Source organism: Protopterus annectens, chromosome 1.part2 (assembly GCF_019279795.1).
Source record: "Protopterus annectens isolate FY-2018-M chromosome 1.part2, PAN1.0, whole genome shotgun sequence".
NCBI lineage: Eukaryota > Metazoa > Chordata > Ceratodontiformes > Protopteridae > Protopterus > Protopterus annectens.
Genome location: NC_056727.1, coordinates 815,236,954 through 815,255,973, shown reverse-complemented (window position 1 = coordinate 815,255,973; position 19,020 = coordinate 815,236,954).

Genomic DNA, 19,020 nt, shown 5'->3' with positions numbered 1-19,020 from the left:
CTATCTCAGAAATAGACAGCAATCTGTCAAATGGCAGCACTCTTTCTCTCCATTTCTTGACACACCCACAGGAGTTCCCCAAGTCTCCATACTAGGGCCTCTTCTTATCAATATTTTCATCAATAACTTTCACTCCACTCTTAGTCAAGGTTCTGTTATACAATATGCAGATGACTCCACCACCATCTGCTCTGCCAGCACCACATCTGAACTTCAGCAAATAACCCAAATGCCCATGCATCTACTGAAACTTCGATGACCAATAGCTATCTTGCGCTAAACCCCAGCAAAACCAAACTCATTCTATTTACCCCAAAGAAAGCCACTCTCCTAAACAAGACTGAATTCATTATATATTCTCAAAACAAAACTATTATTGAGGTTGTGTCCCATACAAAACTACTAGGTATTATCTTAGATGAAAACCTAAAATTTAACCTACATGTGCACAATAGTATCAAAAAAACACACCAAAAATTAGGTATCCTCTATAGACATAAACACTTTATTAACCACCCCACAAAACAAACCCTAGCCTTAACCTTTCTTCTACCTTCTCTGTCATATGGTGCTCCTCTCCTTACCAACATCCAGTTCTCTCTGAAAACCAAGCTTGAGACCTGCTGTAATAACATTGTGAAGTTCACAAGAAGTGCAAAATATTCCTCCCATCACTGTTCCTCCTTACACAATTGGCTTGAACTCCCACATTATCTCACATACTTACAATTAACTACAGCACACAAAATTATTTTCAAACCATCAGCCTGCCCAGGCCTTTCTTCTATACTTACTCATTACTACCTAAATAGATCTCTTAGATCTGGAAACCAACATCTCCTGAAAGTAGAAAAAAACAAACCTCCCAGCTGGCCAGATGCTCTACTCCTTCTCCATTTCCAAGCAATAGAATCCCCTCCCATTGCCATTAAGGAACAACCAATAATGCCTCTTCTTTCAAAAAGTCTCTACAGCAGCACCTCCCCAATCTTTGGTGCTGTACATTGCCAGTCCTCCACCTCCCAAAACCCAAGTTCACCACTGCTACCAACTCTAATGACTTACTCCTTTATATTCAAACTCCACTGCCTGTTACTATAATTATTATATATGGGGGGAGATTAGCATAATGGCTAAAGTGTTTATCTTGCAGACACAAGGTGCAGGGTTTGATTCTCACATGGGGTAATTGGCTAGGCTTAAAATGACCCACAAGGGCAACTAACCTAGTACTAACCTATGAACCTATGAAAATATCATCTATCCCTACCATGCCGAAATACCTACTAGATAGCAGTATTGAATTTATATCTGCACATGAATCCATGAGCTGTATTTTTGACTTGTTATAATTAACATGTATGCTTAAGCTTTATCTTCATGCTACATCTTGCAAAACACATCTTTTTTAGTAGTTAATATCCTTACTAATTTTTTTAGAGCCCAGGTAACTGACATATTTCCTTAGGATAAATAAATGTGAATTATTACATATGTATTCAGCTGTATCTCTCATTGTACTGTAATTAAAGTAACTGTTAATGTTGTATTTTTCTACCTATGTTTAGCCAACTGTGACTGTGTATTCAATTGTATGTACTTCTTATGTGGAACTGTTCTTCCCGGGCCTCTACTGAAAATGGGCTCATTTCAGCCCAGTGGACAATCCCAGTAAACAAATGCAAATAAATAAATAAATAAATGAATAAATAAATAGCTCAGCAAGACATCATTTGCAAAAACATTGCAGCCCCAGCAGGAACGCTTAGTAAGCCAACCTTATTCTGCTGCTGTCATTATGTTGGTTGCACCCTCCCACCTGTTATTTCTCCCTGTGGCAAGCACTTTATCGTACAGAGCATGACAGCTGAATAATGAGTTAACAAGTAAGAGTAATATACCATACAGATGTTCCTATGTGTCCCATAAAAGATATTGTTGCTATTCCTCTCTTCATCTCTCTCTGTTTACCCTTTCTGCTTCAGTAAGTTGTCACTGTCATTCAGCTGAAGTATTTAGATGGTGCAAGATTGTAACTTCTGTGTGGAGCTATGAGATCATGATTACATGTATATACAGAGTTCTGACTTCTTTCATGGGTTCTAATCCAGGCAAAAGTGTTACTGACTGTTTTAGTCACTATTTTATGTGCAGCTGTTGGCTACATATTATTCTCAGCCACCATTGTCCTGCTTTTGTCATAAGCTACATTGTCCCTGCCTCCCCCACTCTATGTATCCTCTCCCTTCTGTGTCATCAGTGTGCCACCTCTACACTTGTACAATGTTTGGCACAGAGCACCAACTGCAACTGAGACTAAATGAAAGTGCACAGCTTGTGGCAACATTTTGTGAGTTGAGCATAAAGCTTACAGCTGTCAAGAAAGAATGAGTATGAATACATATATTCTGTTTTCTGCAGTCTGCTGTCCCATGTGAACTTTCTGAAGTATGAATTCCTATGTAGTATGTTTAGATAATAGTCAGGTATTCATTTTTTTTCTTGGAATGCTCTAAAGGTTCAAATTCAATGGATGTTTTATTTATTTTTTTATTTGACATTTGTTGATGGTGAAAGTCCGACTGAGCCAGAGCCCTTTTTCAGCGGAGGCCCGGGGAGAAAATCTCCACATAAGTACAAAGTACATTTTACAAAAGTGAAAATACATAGTTTCATACATAATTTTCATTACATTTTCAACATACATTGTACACAGCTCAACAGAGTAGCAGGAACATTTGACAAGGGGAAACATGCATAGTTTCATATGGAGTTTTAATTACATTTTCCAAAATATATTGTATAGAGTATAGTTTTTTTTAGGATGCTTTGTTATATAAGAAACACAGGAGGAGATTGGAGGTCAAAGAATTTGAGTGAGGGGGAGTTAAGGGGGAGAGTAAGTGAGAGCAATAAGTGGCAGTAGGAAGAGGAAAAGAAAAAGTGTAAATAGAGGTAAGAAGAGTAACACTTTGAATTGGAGGAGAGAGAGGTTAGTGATGGGTTAGGAATCATCAAGGTTAGTATTAACTGTTCAGTAAGCTAGTGATATTCAAGGAGGGTTTTTACAATGGCAAGTCCAGGAGTTTTGGAGGTGTTCTTTGAATGCTTTTCTGAATTCCAGTATGTGGGGTATTGTGTGAATGACAGGGGGAGTTTGCTCCAGTTAAGGGCTGGGGTGTGACTGTGTAGATTTTAACCTACATTTTGAATGTTTTAAGATAATCCCTGTAAATGTTGGTTGGTTGCACATTTCCTTAAGACCCCATTATCCTGCTGCTATAAATGCACTTGCTTCCAATTGTGAAGTCTGTATTGCAAAAATCTTGCCTGAATAATTATGCTGATAAAGCAAACAGTAACACAACTCAAATATGTGCAGAAATGAAACATGCGCTAATGTGTTATTCTGCCTGTATTGTGTATTCCTGTCACCAACTGTCCACCTTTCCCACTAATTCTATGTCTTCCAGTAAACCTTTTTTGATTCCCAAATGTTTCCAGAAACCATGTTCCCACTAGCAAAAACATGTTTGGTCCCTCATATGTGTCATAATGCACCTGTAGCATTCATATAAGAATTGACTATATGCAAGTGTCATGACAAATGTATAAACCATTGCACATGAAACATGACCATAACACATATCTGTTCTGTATTCCAGCAGGTTCACATATGGCTGTATGCATATAATGCTTTTTTGCACAAAAGTCAGCAAGGAGAACCACAGACTACTGCTAATTCCAATTCTAAGTCCAACACCTCAAGATGTGATTAGGCATGGTCTAACACTTTGCCATCAGCAGCACAATTGAGGTTGGCAGTGCTGCCTGTGTGACAGACAATAACAAATACAGCAAATAATTCTTTGTTTAGGTTGTACAAAATCTGTTTGGCTGTATTGAATTTTGACAAGTTATCTTAATTTCAAAGAGATGTTGACTCAAGTAATTCAGTTGGTTAATGTATGTATGCTCTCCAGTCGTTACCCTTGCAACTAACATGTAACAAGTTTGGTTAACATATAATCCATCACTGTTATTGTGAAGCACACTGTCCTATGTAAGAAGGTCTGTTTGTCTTGTCAATTGCACATCGTGAAGCACAAGACAAAACCATGTGTGCAATTAGCCCAGAATGAAATGGCAAGAAAGTCTGATTGATAATCCACTGGTTTATAAATGTGATTTTCTTTGGCATATCATACTGTGAAACAGGTACGTGTTCCTCACAGTAACACAATGTGTACAAAGGACTGTATCTAAATCATAGTATAGAAGTATATCATTACATGGGACAATCACAGTGCTGTTACATTGTCCTGTGCACATATGCATTCATCCCAAAACCTGTGACACACAGCGTCATCTGTTCCAAACAGTGGACTTTTAACAACTATACTTCTTTATTCATTAAATTCAGAGTTCTGCTATGGTGCTTGCAACTAATACTGTGCTCTTTAGATTGTGTAACTAGACTGATAGGAGATTCAGGGCTTAACATGGGAAACTTGTGTTTGTGTGGGTGTCAATGGTTGATGCTATATGTACTTCCCCTGAGGGAAATTCATTTAACTTTTCACAGATATCTTTTATCCCGCTTTTTACACAAACATCCTCTCTGCAACACAACAATGACATCAGCCTGTCAAAAGTGTACTTTCTCCCCTTAAGAGTCAAACTTCTCCTGTGGAGCTTGTGACTAATACTGTGCTCTCTAGATAGTGTAACAAGATAAGTGGGCATTTTAATGCTCAACAAAAACATTGCAGCCCCAGCAGGAACCCACATAGCAAGCCCTATGTAACACGTGGTGTTGTATCCTTGTCTCCTGAGGGGAATACATTTAACTTTACACACAGCTTCCTTATCCCACTTTTAATAGAAACATCTTCTCTGCAACACACTGATGAGGTTAGCCTGTCAAAAGTGCACTCTTTGCCCTTAAGAGTTAGACTTCTCCTGTGGTGCTTGCAACTAATGCTGCTCTGTCTAGATTGTGTAACTAGATAGGTAGGAGGTGAGATGATCAATGTGAGAATCTTGTGTGTGTGTGTGTGTGTGTGTGTGTGTGTGTGTGTGTGTGTGTGTGTGTGTGTGTGATGGGGCAGTGTAGAGTCAGGTGAGCATGATCTCCAACACAGCTGTAGCCAATCAACTTCCACTCTGGAGAAACATTTAATTGCTTGATGACTCCACCATCCTCTTATCCCACCTATCACAACAACATATTCTCTGCAACACACTGATGAGGTAATTCTTTCTAAAGCACACTCTCTAACTATAAAAGTCAGACTTCTGCTGTGATGCTTGCATTTCTTACACTTTTCTCTAGAATGTGTAACTTGATAGGTAGGAGGTTCAAATACAACAGTGATTACCTTCTAAGAATGTGTGTTTGTGACTATAACTGGATTCAGGATTGGTTTGCACACATTTGCAATGGCAACATTTACAACCCCAGATAGCTGTAAAAGTCATTTTCCACACGTGTCCTTGGCATTACAGTGCCCATGTCATCCCTTCATATATGTTGTATGCCTCACGTGTACTCAGAATTTTCCTATGGCACTCGCCACTGTTAGTGTGCTGTATAGATTGTGCAAGTAGATAGGTACATGGTTTGAGTTCATCCTTGCTTAAATAGCATGACTGTGATTACTGCCATATACAGTTGGCTACTTCACAACCACCATTATGCTCACTTCCACTTATGAGATATATTTATTGTGGCACAGTGTTAAACTAGCAAATTCTAGCATCCCTAGAGAAAGTAATTTTTGGCAACACAATGATTACATAATGCTGACATAACTGCAGTATCTCTCAGTTGTAGTACAACTTCTTCTGTGATGAGTGATTTTGATACTGTGCCTTGTAGACAGTATACCTACATAGGCAGGAGGTTTGAGTCCAGCCATGAGTGTGTCGTTCACACTCATACTGTACAGGCTACTCTTTAAATACATATGCGGTGTGTAGCTGTGCAGTGTATTGTGCTCCTTGACCACTTTTTAGCATAAACATTTAGCTAATAAGCAATGATGATGTCACCCATTCAACTGTGCACTGTCAGTTGTACAACATGTTGTTTGGCATTTGCAATTCAGGCACTAATCCGTAGCTTGTGATCTTAGGTAGTTAGGTCAAACCTAGACATTGCTGCTCAGACTACATTGTGTCAGTCTAATTGTGACTGTACATGCCACTAACACTGTTGTCAAACACACTTGCTGTGAACACATAGAGATGCTGATTCCTCTTACAAAAAGCTATGATAATTTCACACATAGCAATGCCTTTATTCAGAGTAATGATAATATGATTACATTTTCCTTACATAACATTTGTAGTAAGCATTCTTCTCTGTCATGAGGAAATGAGACAATATTATCTATGTTGTTGCTTTAGTACAGCAATTATAGCACACATATCCCTTGCAACAATAACATGATGTAATGCCTTGAAATACAAACATATGTCACACTTCTACTGTGGCATATTTATTCTCTACAATATTGTGTATTTTCTGTAGTCAAATGCTTAGGTGTTCAACATCCATAGTCACTGACTGTCAGCATTGTGTAGCCTTTCACTGTAATGCATGAATGGCATCCACAGCAGTTATAATGTGTACATTTGCAGTAGGAGAGGCCTCCACCATCCCTTTATCTCAAAGATATTATCTGAGACCCAATCATATGATGTGATGACTTAGCATAGGTGAAGTCTCACACTTGTGTTAAGACTTCTACTGTGGCACTTGTGGTTCATCCACATGTCATTAGTCAGTAAACTTGCATAGTTTGCTGTTCAATTCCCAAAAAAAGCCACATTATACAAATGTACTGACATTAAAGAAAAAGTATTGTATCTAGTTATTCATATCCATTTTAATGCTGGACAATGATATATCATCACATGTTGTGATTGCATGGCAGTGAAGTAGTTATTCTGGGCATGTGCTATTAGTGCTCCTGTAGCACATGCATTGAGTACTGGCTTGTATGGTGTACCTACACAGATAGAATAGGGTGTAGTTCTGGGACAGTGTTTATACTACATGATGGAAGAAACTTCATTGGTAAAGAAGCATTGATAGGGTCTATATTACATCACCGAATGCTTAAAAAAGTGAATGGTGATTAATTGACCCTATGTAAGTGAAAGCTTACAATGTCAAACTGTCAGAACAGTGATTTTTTTTGTATCAAAAGAAACCATTAAACTTCAAAACATAAGGGACAAAACCTGGTATCAGTACCAAAAAACAAAAGACAATAAAACTCTGCTAGCATACTAGCAGCTCCGCATTCAAAAAAAAAAAAAAAACTTTTATACAACTATGCAAAACAAATATGAAAACAATCCCAAAAAGTTCTGGCAAGCAATTAACTCACTCATCCACCCAGGTAAAGCAATAACTGAAGCATGATTAGTGCCTCACAAATCAGCACCTACTTTATAAACACCATCCTCGCCTTTGTTACAGGGAACAATTCCACCCCACCATCTCTTCCACCTAATGTGAAAACTAACACCAACTCTTTTGACCTCAAACCTGTCCCAACTAACACCATAAAAACAATGCTGAAAAAACTGAAACCTTCTTCCTTAGCAGCTGACCAATTCCCCAATGAGTACCTCAAACTCTCAGCTGATGCTATAGCTCTGCCTATCTCCATTCTGGTAAATAGGTCTATAGCAGAACAATATGTCCCAAAATTATGAAAAATTTCCTATATCACACCTCTACATAAAGGAGGAACATCAACAGGATTAAACAATTACAAACCCATAGCGTTCCTTTCCCCTGTGTCAAAATTCCGGAGAAATGTATTCACACTCAATTACTACAATACCTGTTATCTCACAACCTTATCTCTCCCTCCCAACATGGTTTCAGACCAAAACACAGCACCACCACAGCCCTAATTTCTCTACCACCATCAACCAACTGAGTCATTCAAACCAGCAAATAGCATCAATCTTCTTAGACATGTCAAAAGTATTTGACACCATCTCCCATCAGAAACTCTTTAATACTCCTGCCTCACTAAGGAAAAATGAAGCAGTAGATGTTTATTATAACCAGACCAGTTTCAGCATAACTTTTGAAGCAGTAGCCATTTTGTGGTGTGGTTTGGTTTTTGGTAGGGGAGGATTCCTCACCTTTTTTTCTGTTTTGTTTCATCTACATGGTTTTCCTGTGAAGACAATGCAGTTTTTGTGCTGCCAACCATGTTAAACCACTGAGGAAAGCTATATGCTGAAACCGGTCTGGTTATAATAAACATCTACTGCTTCATTTTTCCTGGTGCTGGCCTGTTTTGTTTTCATACAGTTTCTCTGGCCTGTGTATCTACCGTACTTGCTAGCTCTTCGTTTTCTTGCCTCACTAAACCTATCAAAGTCTTCCCTCTCCTGGTTCCTAAGCTATCTTTCTGACAGACAACAAGAAGTAGGATGGAAATCCTAACTTTCACCACTTCTACCTGTCTCATTGGAGTCCCCCAAGGTTCCATACTAGGACCCCTACTTTTCACCATCTTCTCTAATGATCTAGCCTCATTCTCAACACATGCTAAAGTAGTTCAGTATGGGAATGATTCAGCTTTAATCTGCTCAGCAGATACCTTACCAGACCTCCAAACAGTAGCCCAACAAGCTTTTAATGATATTGAAACATATCTAAGTAAATCACAACTAATCCTCAACCCCAAAAAGACACAGCTAATGCTATTTACCAGTAGCAAACAGTCACTGACCACCACTCCTTTCACCATTCTCTTAGCAAACAACACAGTCATCTAACCAGTTGATTATACAAAACTTGCTGGAGTGACAATTGACAACAAACTCAGATTTGATCAACACATAGCCACCACAATTAAGAATGTTCACATCAAACTTTGCTCACTGTACCGAAGCAAGCCATTCCTCACTGACAATACCAGACTAGCCATATCCAGAACCTTCCTCCTCTCCATGCGCCTATATGTTTACCCCATCTTTTCCAACATAAAAACTCAGACTTAACCAAATTGGAAATGTGCTACAACAAAATAACCCATTTCGCAGCCAACCTTCCCCACTGAACCCACCATTGTATTGCTCTACATAAATTAAATTGGCTCAAGCTGCCTAACCTTCTTCATCTTTACCAACTTAAATTCTCACACAATATCATCTTCCATCCTGACAGTTGCTCATCCCTCAAGGAATTTGTTGTTCCCTACTCATGCCCACGAAGTTTAAGATCTGCAGACAGAAACATTCTTTCAGTAAACAAAGCTAACAACACTCATGGTAAAGCCTTATTTTCAAATCAAATAGGCAAATTATGGAACTCTCTACCCCACACCCTCCAAAACACACTTGAATCTACCAGTTTCAAACAACTACTATTTGAACATTTATCCAAGAACTGGCACTGCTCCTGTGCCAAACCTGACTGACAAGATATATATAACTCTCTCAACACACTATCCATTCCTTATATCATTTTCTCCCTCTCCTCAGTGTTTATTGCTACTCAAAAATAAATATATATAAAGGAAATCTCATTTGGTCATAACTATTACTTTATTTTTTCTCACAGTGATCTTCACTGAATTACTTGTGTTTTTCTTTTTGAACATGCATCTACTAGAAAACTGTATTGAATACTACTTTGTATAGAGTAACTAGAAGATATGTATTCTGCATCTTAATGTATGTATACTGTTGTACTATCTAATTATTGTATATTGCTTGTATTTCTGTGGAGCTTTTCTCCCGAGCCTCCACTGAAAATGGGCTTCTGGCCCAGTCTGACTTTCCTGGTAAACAAATGTAAATAAATAAATAAATAAATTTGCCTGCAGTATCTAACTACATTTTCCCCATTTCCCCTTCCCCTCTTAATTAATTCTACAGTACAACCAATGCTATTTGTGTACAATTCCCCTATTTCACTTCCACTCCTTCAGAATTCTTTCACTGTACTTGCCCTTGGTATTTCTGGGCTACAGCACATGGTCATGTATTAGGTTCGTCTCTAGACAAGCCATTTGCTTAGAAGCACCTTTCCATGGCTGTGAACACTATTGCTGACCAAGAAAAGGTGTTTGCAAATGTGTAGGTGCAGTGAGCAGCATGAATATTCAGTTAGCACTGCTGCTCGCTGCACTAATATGCTTAAATTATGTAGGTTTAATGCAAAGCCTACATGACTGTAAATTAATCCCAGGGACAGATTTTGTTTTTCTTTGTGATTCAAACTGTTTTAAGTGTATGACAGATGTTCAAAGTTTTGATACTTAGAGCAACTGTCATAGACTTGGGTGTGTGTGAGAGATCAAATGAGTTTAAATAAGTACAAAATCTTTATCTAGTAGCTAGAGTCAATAAGAATTAATATTTTAACTACGTTATCCAAAAATGAACAGGTAAAAAGGAAGTTGGGTGTCCCTTTTATGATATATATATATATATATATATATATATATATATAGTTCAAAACATTTGTGTACATATATTAAAAAGTATTTTAAACAACAGTAATGAACATCAAAGGAGCCTATTGTCTGGCTCAGACATTTATATCTAGTTAGAGTGTATGTCAGTCCAACTGTAAGTCTCTCATTTTGTATTTAAAAACATGTTAGTTAACCAACAGCTTGTGTAAAAATCTTTTGCACATTGTAATGCATATATAAAAAAATGCATAAATGATTGCTTGAGCATAGTTATTCATCAGCACTTTAATCTTTTGTTCATCTATATCATTCTAATCAAGTAAAAGCTGAATATAAGAGTAAAAGGTCCCAAAGATTTCTCTTAGTTTGACATTAAGGGACTTCACAATTACCTCAGTGAACTACATTAAAGTACATTATGTTAAGATGACTAGGTAATATTGAACTGCATTTATTTTTATAGGCTTAAAAGTCTGAATGCATTGTTATCTATATTATTTGTAGCAAGAATTAGTGAATAACCAAATCAATAAAGGGAAAGTGTGATAACTACATTAAAATGTGCTTAATGCAGACTGTTCACCAACAGTGCAAAAATAAAACTTCATATAGGCTATTTTTATAATAGTAACAAAACAGTGTCATATAGCTACTAAGCATTAAGTATGAGTCAGTGATGATTATCACATTTCCTATATTATTGAAACAAACTTCTTTACATTACACTCTATTTCATCTTCTATCTAGATGCAAATAATTTATGTGTTATATTCTAACCATTATCTTGTATCTATTTATTATTTCTTTTACTTCTGCAAGGTCTTCTTAACTTGCTCTTGCTTTCTAAACAATTTTAGTTGAAGTATAGCCCTTTTAGATATTTTACATATAATAGCAAAATTACAACAGACTTTATAATAGAGATGCAAGTTATATGTTAATTAAGGAAAAGAACCTTATCATTAACTAGGTTGTATTGATATAACAGTTCTTGCAGCTTTTAAATTTACCACTAGAAACGTTAAATATCAACTCATGTATTTTAATCTATGTTAAATATAGTTGTTTACACCTTTTATTCACCTTATAAAAGACAAGATGATTATTAGGAGATTTCTAAGTCAAGATTTTTACATTTATAAAAGCTTCCACATAGCCAAAAATCTACCGACTGGACCTGAGGCCGTCATCTTAGTAGAGCTATCTACAGTATCATAGTCACATTTAACTGTGTGGTTATTCACCCTAAGAGCTGTCAGCAAAAGTTCTGAGAAGTATTATTTGAGACTGGCATCCAGGAACCGTCTCACACTTTTTTTTGCATGTGACTGCCTTAATGTCTATAATTAGCACAGCTACAACACCTTCTTGTCAAAAAATGTTATTAGATGACACCCGTATAAACCCTCTAGACTTATGCAGCAATATGAAAAATCTGTTAACCAGGTTCTGCTGTATAAATACTCTGTACTTGTCTTCAGTACTTGGCACTGAAGCTTGACAGTAAAGTTATAACAAGATGTTCTCAAAAGCTTGCACAGTTTGCTGTCTTCAAATATTACATAATCCGGAAACACTACTAGAGACTTTAAATTGTGTGTATGCTTATGCTTTTAAGTCTGGACTGATTTATGCTTATACTTGTTTCTGTCAGCTTTTAATTTAAATTAGTAATCATATTAAACTGTTATTTTCTAATTTCTAAACATTAACTTGAAATTATTACATTTTTATATAAATAAAATAATCTAACTTACTTAAAAGTAGCAGTCTGAGTGTTTTCAGATTTAATTAGGAAAATTGAAGTAAAGGGTGCATCTCGAATATTGGTCCCTACACTTCCTGTAGGGTGCAATATAGCAGAATGGACCAATGGCTTTCAGAAGCCTTAGTATAGACAATGCAGTTTAAAAATGGCTCGAGGGTCATCTTGAGGTAAGAAAAAGCTTCACCTCGAATTTAAGCAACATTCTTTGAGTAAAAAACAGCTTACTGAGGTAAAAAAAGGAAAAATAATGCTAAAAAATGGTGCTACGTTTACTCGTGGATGTTCCTCAGTTTTACACAGTCTAACAGCTGTTCTAACATTAAAAAAACATTAAATTGAGCATTTAAAGTTAAGTAAATGAACAAGCAAAAAAAATGTATGTAATGCAATTAAGTTACTTTATATTATGTAGTTGGTTAAACAAGCTGTATTAGTATTTTAATAAAGATTTATACAATTTATACACATATGTAGCATGGAGCCCTCCCCAAACTCACTTAAAGAAGCAGCTGCACACATTAGATTTACTAACAGTGCCTATCTAGAAATCAACTCAGTTTTTTTTTCTTTCTTTCTTTTTGGCTATAAATGATCTCAGTATGCAATGAGATTAAACTTTTTTAAACAATTCCTTAATATTATTGCTGTAAGTTAACTATTTGCTCTGTGTGTTAAATGATATTTAAAAAGCATTAATTACCATAATGGTGCAGTAACCACAAATTAAGAAACATTAATCACTAACAAAAAAAAAAAAAAAGATTTGATTATTTATTTACAAGTTGAATCTTTGAGAGATGAATTTGCTGTGGCAGCTGAAGTCTCAGTTTTTTGTTTCTTCTTTTTGATTTAATTTCATGTATTTTTCTCAGATGTTCTCTTTAAAGAAGACAGGAAAAAGTCCATATCATCTGGGATAGTTGTTAGATTACTGTTGTTATAAAGGAAATAGCTTTATCCAGGGTATTAAAGGTTCTTGTACCAGAAGAGAGGCATATTTTGATTTTTGCCAGATACAGTATTTGGGCTTTAATGTTGTTTTCTTTCAGATTTTTGGCCAGTGGCCAACATTTCTTCCTCATTTCCAGAATTCTTGCAGAGTAGTCATTGTAAAATCAGCTGGGGTGTTGGTTACATTTTAATGGGGTTTTGCTCTAAGCTATTTTTAATACTAGTTCCTTATCAAAGTAAGAAAGGAATTTTACAACAATAGATCTCAGTGGTGCTGTGGAGGATGAGGCCACTGGCTTACCAGTTGCCCTGGGAGCTCTTTCAATACTAAATGTGAGCCCCTCTTGTAAGTCTAAAATTTTTGGAATCCAATTATTCAAAGATAAAATCATATTATCACCTTCTGCCTTCTTTGGTACTCCAAAAATTCAGATATTGCACTTTTTCTCCCAGTTTTGAAGATCATCAATTTTATTCATTAGCCATGTATTTTGTTTGAGAAGAAAGTCTGTGTGCAGCTCATCCTCCTTTAATCTTCCATCTGTGTTGGTTATGGCTGTCTTTATGTCCATTATTTTATTTTGATGTTGTTGAAAAAGGTATCTAAAAACTTCAATTTGTTTAGAACTATTCTCACTTAAATTCTCCAGCTTTTGTTGGAAGTCATCTATCTTCAGTGATAGTGACTGTAGAGTGGAAGATACCAGCTGTAGTTCTTTCCTCAGTACAGCATCAGATTATGAAGACATGCAGCTGTTCATTTTCCTTCAAGTTTAGTCTCAAATAATTTGATGGGAATTGTTTGAAATAAAAACTTCAAAGTTTGTAAAGTTAAAGTATAGACTACTAGTAACTAGATTTTATAAGTGTTCGTGTGTGTGTGCGTGTGTGTGTGTGTGTGTGTGTGTGTGTGTGTGTGTGTGTGTATTTTATATATATATATATATATATATATATATATATATATATATATATATATATATATATATATATATATATATATATATATATATACATATATATATATATATATATATATATATATATATATATATATATATATATATATATATATATATATTGCTTAGCTGGCTATCTAGGCTCCACCCCCTCATGCTTGTATTCTTATAAGGTTTCCATATTATTATTCCATAGTCAAGTCAAATTGCTTAGCTGGCCATCTAGGCTCCACCCCCTCATGCTTGTATTCTTATAAGGTTTCCATATTATTATTCCATAGTCAAGTTTGGGTCTAATGTAACTAACAAAAACAATTTCATCATTTCTGATTTCCTGGACTTTATAAATCATTTCCTAAAACCTATAGTTCTATAACTCTCATTAACCATTTGGTTGATGTGATTAGAAAAACTCAAAGCTGGTTCTACCCATATACCCAGGTCCTTAAATGAATCTACAGTTTCAATCACTGTGTGCTATATTAAATATTCACCTTTCAATTTATGTCTCCCAAATCTCACATGCTTAGTTTTTGATGTATTTATCAGCATATTATTCTTTTATGCCCAAATGGTCAATTTAGTCAAGTTCTTTTGCAGGCATGCCCTGTCTGCAGCACATGTAATCAGTTTACTCAATTTCAAGTAATTTGCATACAGACTGTAGAACACCTCAGATGAAAATGATAGATCTGAAAGATACAATATAAATAAGTATGGGCTGAGAGCCCTGTGGAACATCCCGACTGTAATCAAGAATTTCACCTGTCCAGTTGCTGTATGATACTTGCCATGTCCTATTTGTAAGCTACACAGCTATCTATCTTACCAAGAGTGCATTGATACTTAGTTGTTCTAATTTGTTGATCAATGTTTTATGTAAGACCCTATCAAATATTGAAGTTAAATTTATATAAATTACATCAAAGCACAAATTTTAATTCATATATTTTATTATATTGTTATAAATCACCATGTTACAGGTGCTAATAGATTTATTTTTAAAATATGCATGCTGATATATGGTTTCAAGTCTCAATGTTTCCAGTTCTGACAATAACTTATCCAATATTACCTTCTGCATTATTTTTCCACAACATGAAAATAGACTTAAGGGTCTGTATGACTCTGGGTTTGTCCTACTACCTTTTCCCTTAAAGACAGAATTAATAAGTGGATGTCTCCAATCTTGGGGAATCTGCCCATATTTATATAACCTAGTAAATAATAGATATAATGGTATCTCCCTTTTTAATTTCTCCAAATCTTTTGGGTTTCTAATACCGTGACAGGAATGGACTCCATTCCTAAGGCAAAGTATGATTAAAATTCACAAAATTAGTTTTGTTTCAGGCTTTGCTGTCAGCCAGAAGTGCTCTTCACAGCACCCACAATATGCCCACTAATGACTCCTTCTGCAATTTGTATGGAGTTACATGTATTGGTAACATATCTAAATACAATTATAAATTATGTTTTTTAGACCCATTGCTCCTTCAATTATTGGGACTGTCTGGGTATCTTTCTTCCACATTGCTCTCTTTTCTGCCTGCAAATTCTGATATTTTATGACTTTGTGTCTCTCTCTCTGTGCACAAGACACTGTAGTCATTGGGTGTGATGATTTCAATGATCATTGCTACTTTGGTCTTCTTTTCATGGACCACAATAGCTGTTTGTTTAGCATCTGTCATTTGAACTCTTTGTAATGGATGATCCCATGTGATGTAAACTTCATCATTTTCTATGATGCTTTGCGGCTTATGTTTCTAGTGTTTTTCAGCCACATCAATACATAATGTTTGCACAATCCCCAATGCAACAATCTTGCCACATTATTATGCCTTTCGGTATACAGTCCTTCTACCATTAGTATGTCACAACCAGCAACGAGGTGTGCAACTGTTTCCAATTCGCTTTTACAAAACCCACATTTGTCTGTTTCTCCCACATGTTCAATGGACTTTGTAAACCAATGTGTATGCAGCCCACTAACTTGGGCCACCATTATTAACCTTTCATCTCTTGGTTTGAATTTGCCTCTTGTTAAACATTCCTGCTTTTGTTTCTGATCAACATGAGGTTCTTCCAAAAGTTTCTATACTTGCAACTATATTTATGCATTTTCCACATTTCTTACCTTCTCATCTGGTCCTTCACCTTAAATTCTTTCTTTTGTTTTTTGACACATTCAGTTGCTGCCTCATTTTTATCTAATTCTGGTCTGATTTCTATTCCTGCTTGACACCAATATGTTTCTGCTAGATTAAACAGAGAAGTCATTTTATTTAGATTTATTCTCCCCATGTTTCGAAACTTTTACTACATTTGGGGTCTGGTGAGGTCAGCAGAAATGTGTGGAGTCCCATCATTTTAGATCTACACATGTAATCAATTTCAAGGAGGCCAATCCCTCCTTTGGAATGGGAGAATACATAATCTTGGTATGCACTGATTTTTTATAAATCAGTTGGTGAGCATGAAGCATCCTTCTTGTTTTCCTGTCTAATCTATCCAACACATTTTGGGGCCAGTCAATCACTCCTAAACTGTAAGTTAGGACAGGAAGACCAAATTGGGTTAAGCTGGGATTTTGATCCTAGATGTCAATTCTGTTTTCAGGATTAATTTAAGTCTTCTAAAGTATTCTCTATTAAGTTTTATACACATTTGTTCATGTTTTATTGTTGATCCTTCATCAATTCCCAAATATTTATGCACTCCCTCCTGCTCAAGTTCTTTTATATAACTTTTTTGTCCCAAACTGATGTTTTCCTGGTGCTGCAGTTTTCCTGCTTTAAAGGTAGCTTTTACACAGTCATTAAGACCAAATGACATTCTTATATCATATGAAGAAGTTTTGACAACTTGCAGTTGTTCTTTGAGTTCCTCATCTGATGAGCTATACAGTTTTAAATCATCAACAAAGAGAAAACGAGAAGTCTTTACACTTTGCAAAACACAAAACCACACTTTGTTGTTTTCTAGGAGCCAAATTATAACCATGGCCTAAGCTGTTAAGTAGACAGCTTAATGAGTTAAGGGTAAGGCAGAATAACAGCAGTGACAGAGAGTCACCCTGGAATATCCCCCTTCAAATTTTTATCCCTGGGATAATAATTTGACTTTATTATGACTTAATTGCAAAGTGGTCTGCCACTGTTTCATGATCACTGTAATGCAGTCGATCAGTGTAGGGTCTATCTTAAACATTTTTAAGCACTCTTTTATCCACAAATGTGGGATACTATCAAATTTTTTGTAGTCAATTATTGATGATGTGTTCTTAGATCATTATTACTAATTCTGTCTCCTCCCTGTGCTTTGTTTTGATCCAGTTTTCATAGTTATTTTCCAATATAACCTAATCAGATCTCAGTATTTGAGGTTACCTGGATGTCACTAGGACAATTCATCACCCTCTTTGTGGAATCAAACTGTTTTGCATAAGATTTTGTAAAAATATCTATAATCTGTTGTGTCTGAGAATAAATTTTTGAATCAACACACAGCTTATCAATTTGTATGTCTTTACTCCTTCCATATCTTATGTATCCATAAAATGTTTTTCTATTATGCTCAATGTATTTATGTACATTTTCTTCAAATTTTTCTTGATCTTGTCTCACACTATGCTTAATTTGTTTATCCAGCTTGTTTATTTCAGTTTTCAAAGTTGTAGTTCAACCTGTTTTCCATTTCTTATATGTTTTGTCTTTCACCTTAATTAAGTATCTTGTTCTTATGGAAATATATCCTCCTCACACTTTGTGCCTAGATCCTGATGTTAAACATGTTTTTGATTTTTTTGCATTCAAACAATTTCTCTTTCAAAACTTTCCACATTCCCTCTACAGTTTTTCCAATGAGCACATCACTCCAATTAGTTTTACATAACACCAATTTTGCTTTCATATAATCTGTCATTGATCTTCAGTGCAGTGGTTTAGATTTCAGCTTGGCAGAATTATCTAGCGACAAATTAACCTTAATAATCTGATGATCACTGCACAACAACAGTGGTAAACTTGACTTGAAGTAACAGTGATTTCTTTAGGAAAACAAACACTATGTAGTATCTGGTAGTTTTATATATATATATATATATATATATATATATATATAAATGGATTCACTAGATAATCTCAATATTGAAATGTCAAATTTTAGTATTTCGAGACTGCATAGTCGAAATTCCATATAACCGAAAACCCACAACTGCGAAAACCAAAATCACAACCATACACTCACACACACACACACACACACACACACACACACACACACACACACACACACACACACACACACACACACCGCCACCACCACACAAACACACATACACCTACCTAATTACACTACAACAAACAAAACAACACACACAAACACAACATAACATACAAACACACCTACCCTACCTATAAGATGGGGGGCAATCCACCCTGCACACCCCCTACTTATATATACTAACTCCGAGGTCACACTAAACACACAAATACACAAAAACCACCACTACACACATTGACACACACTAAAATCCCTACCCAGTACCCTTACATAAACACCACTTACCTGAATCCCCAGCTAAATCCACAAACCGCACCGCACGCCATGAACATGACATCATGACAGCGGATTCGACATTTCCATATTCGAGATAGTGCAGTTTTGCATAACTGTATTTTTGACTATTCAGTCTCGAAATACTGAAATTCAACATTTCAGTATTTTGAGATTGTCTAGTGAACCTATATATACACATATATACATTTACCTTGGTGAACACAGCAAAATGCCGACAGCAAGAACATCAACCCCAAGCAGTTGACAAAGTGAATGTTGACAGTCAACTGCTCCTGCACATGGAAAATCCTTGCCACAA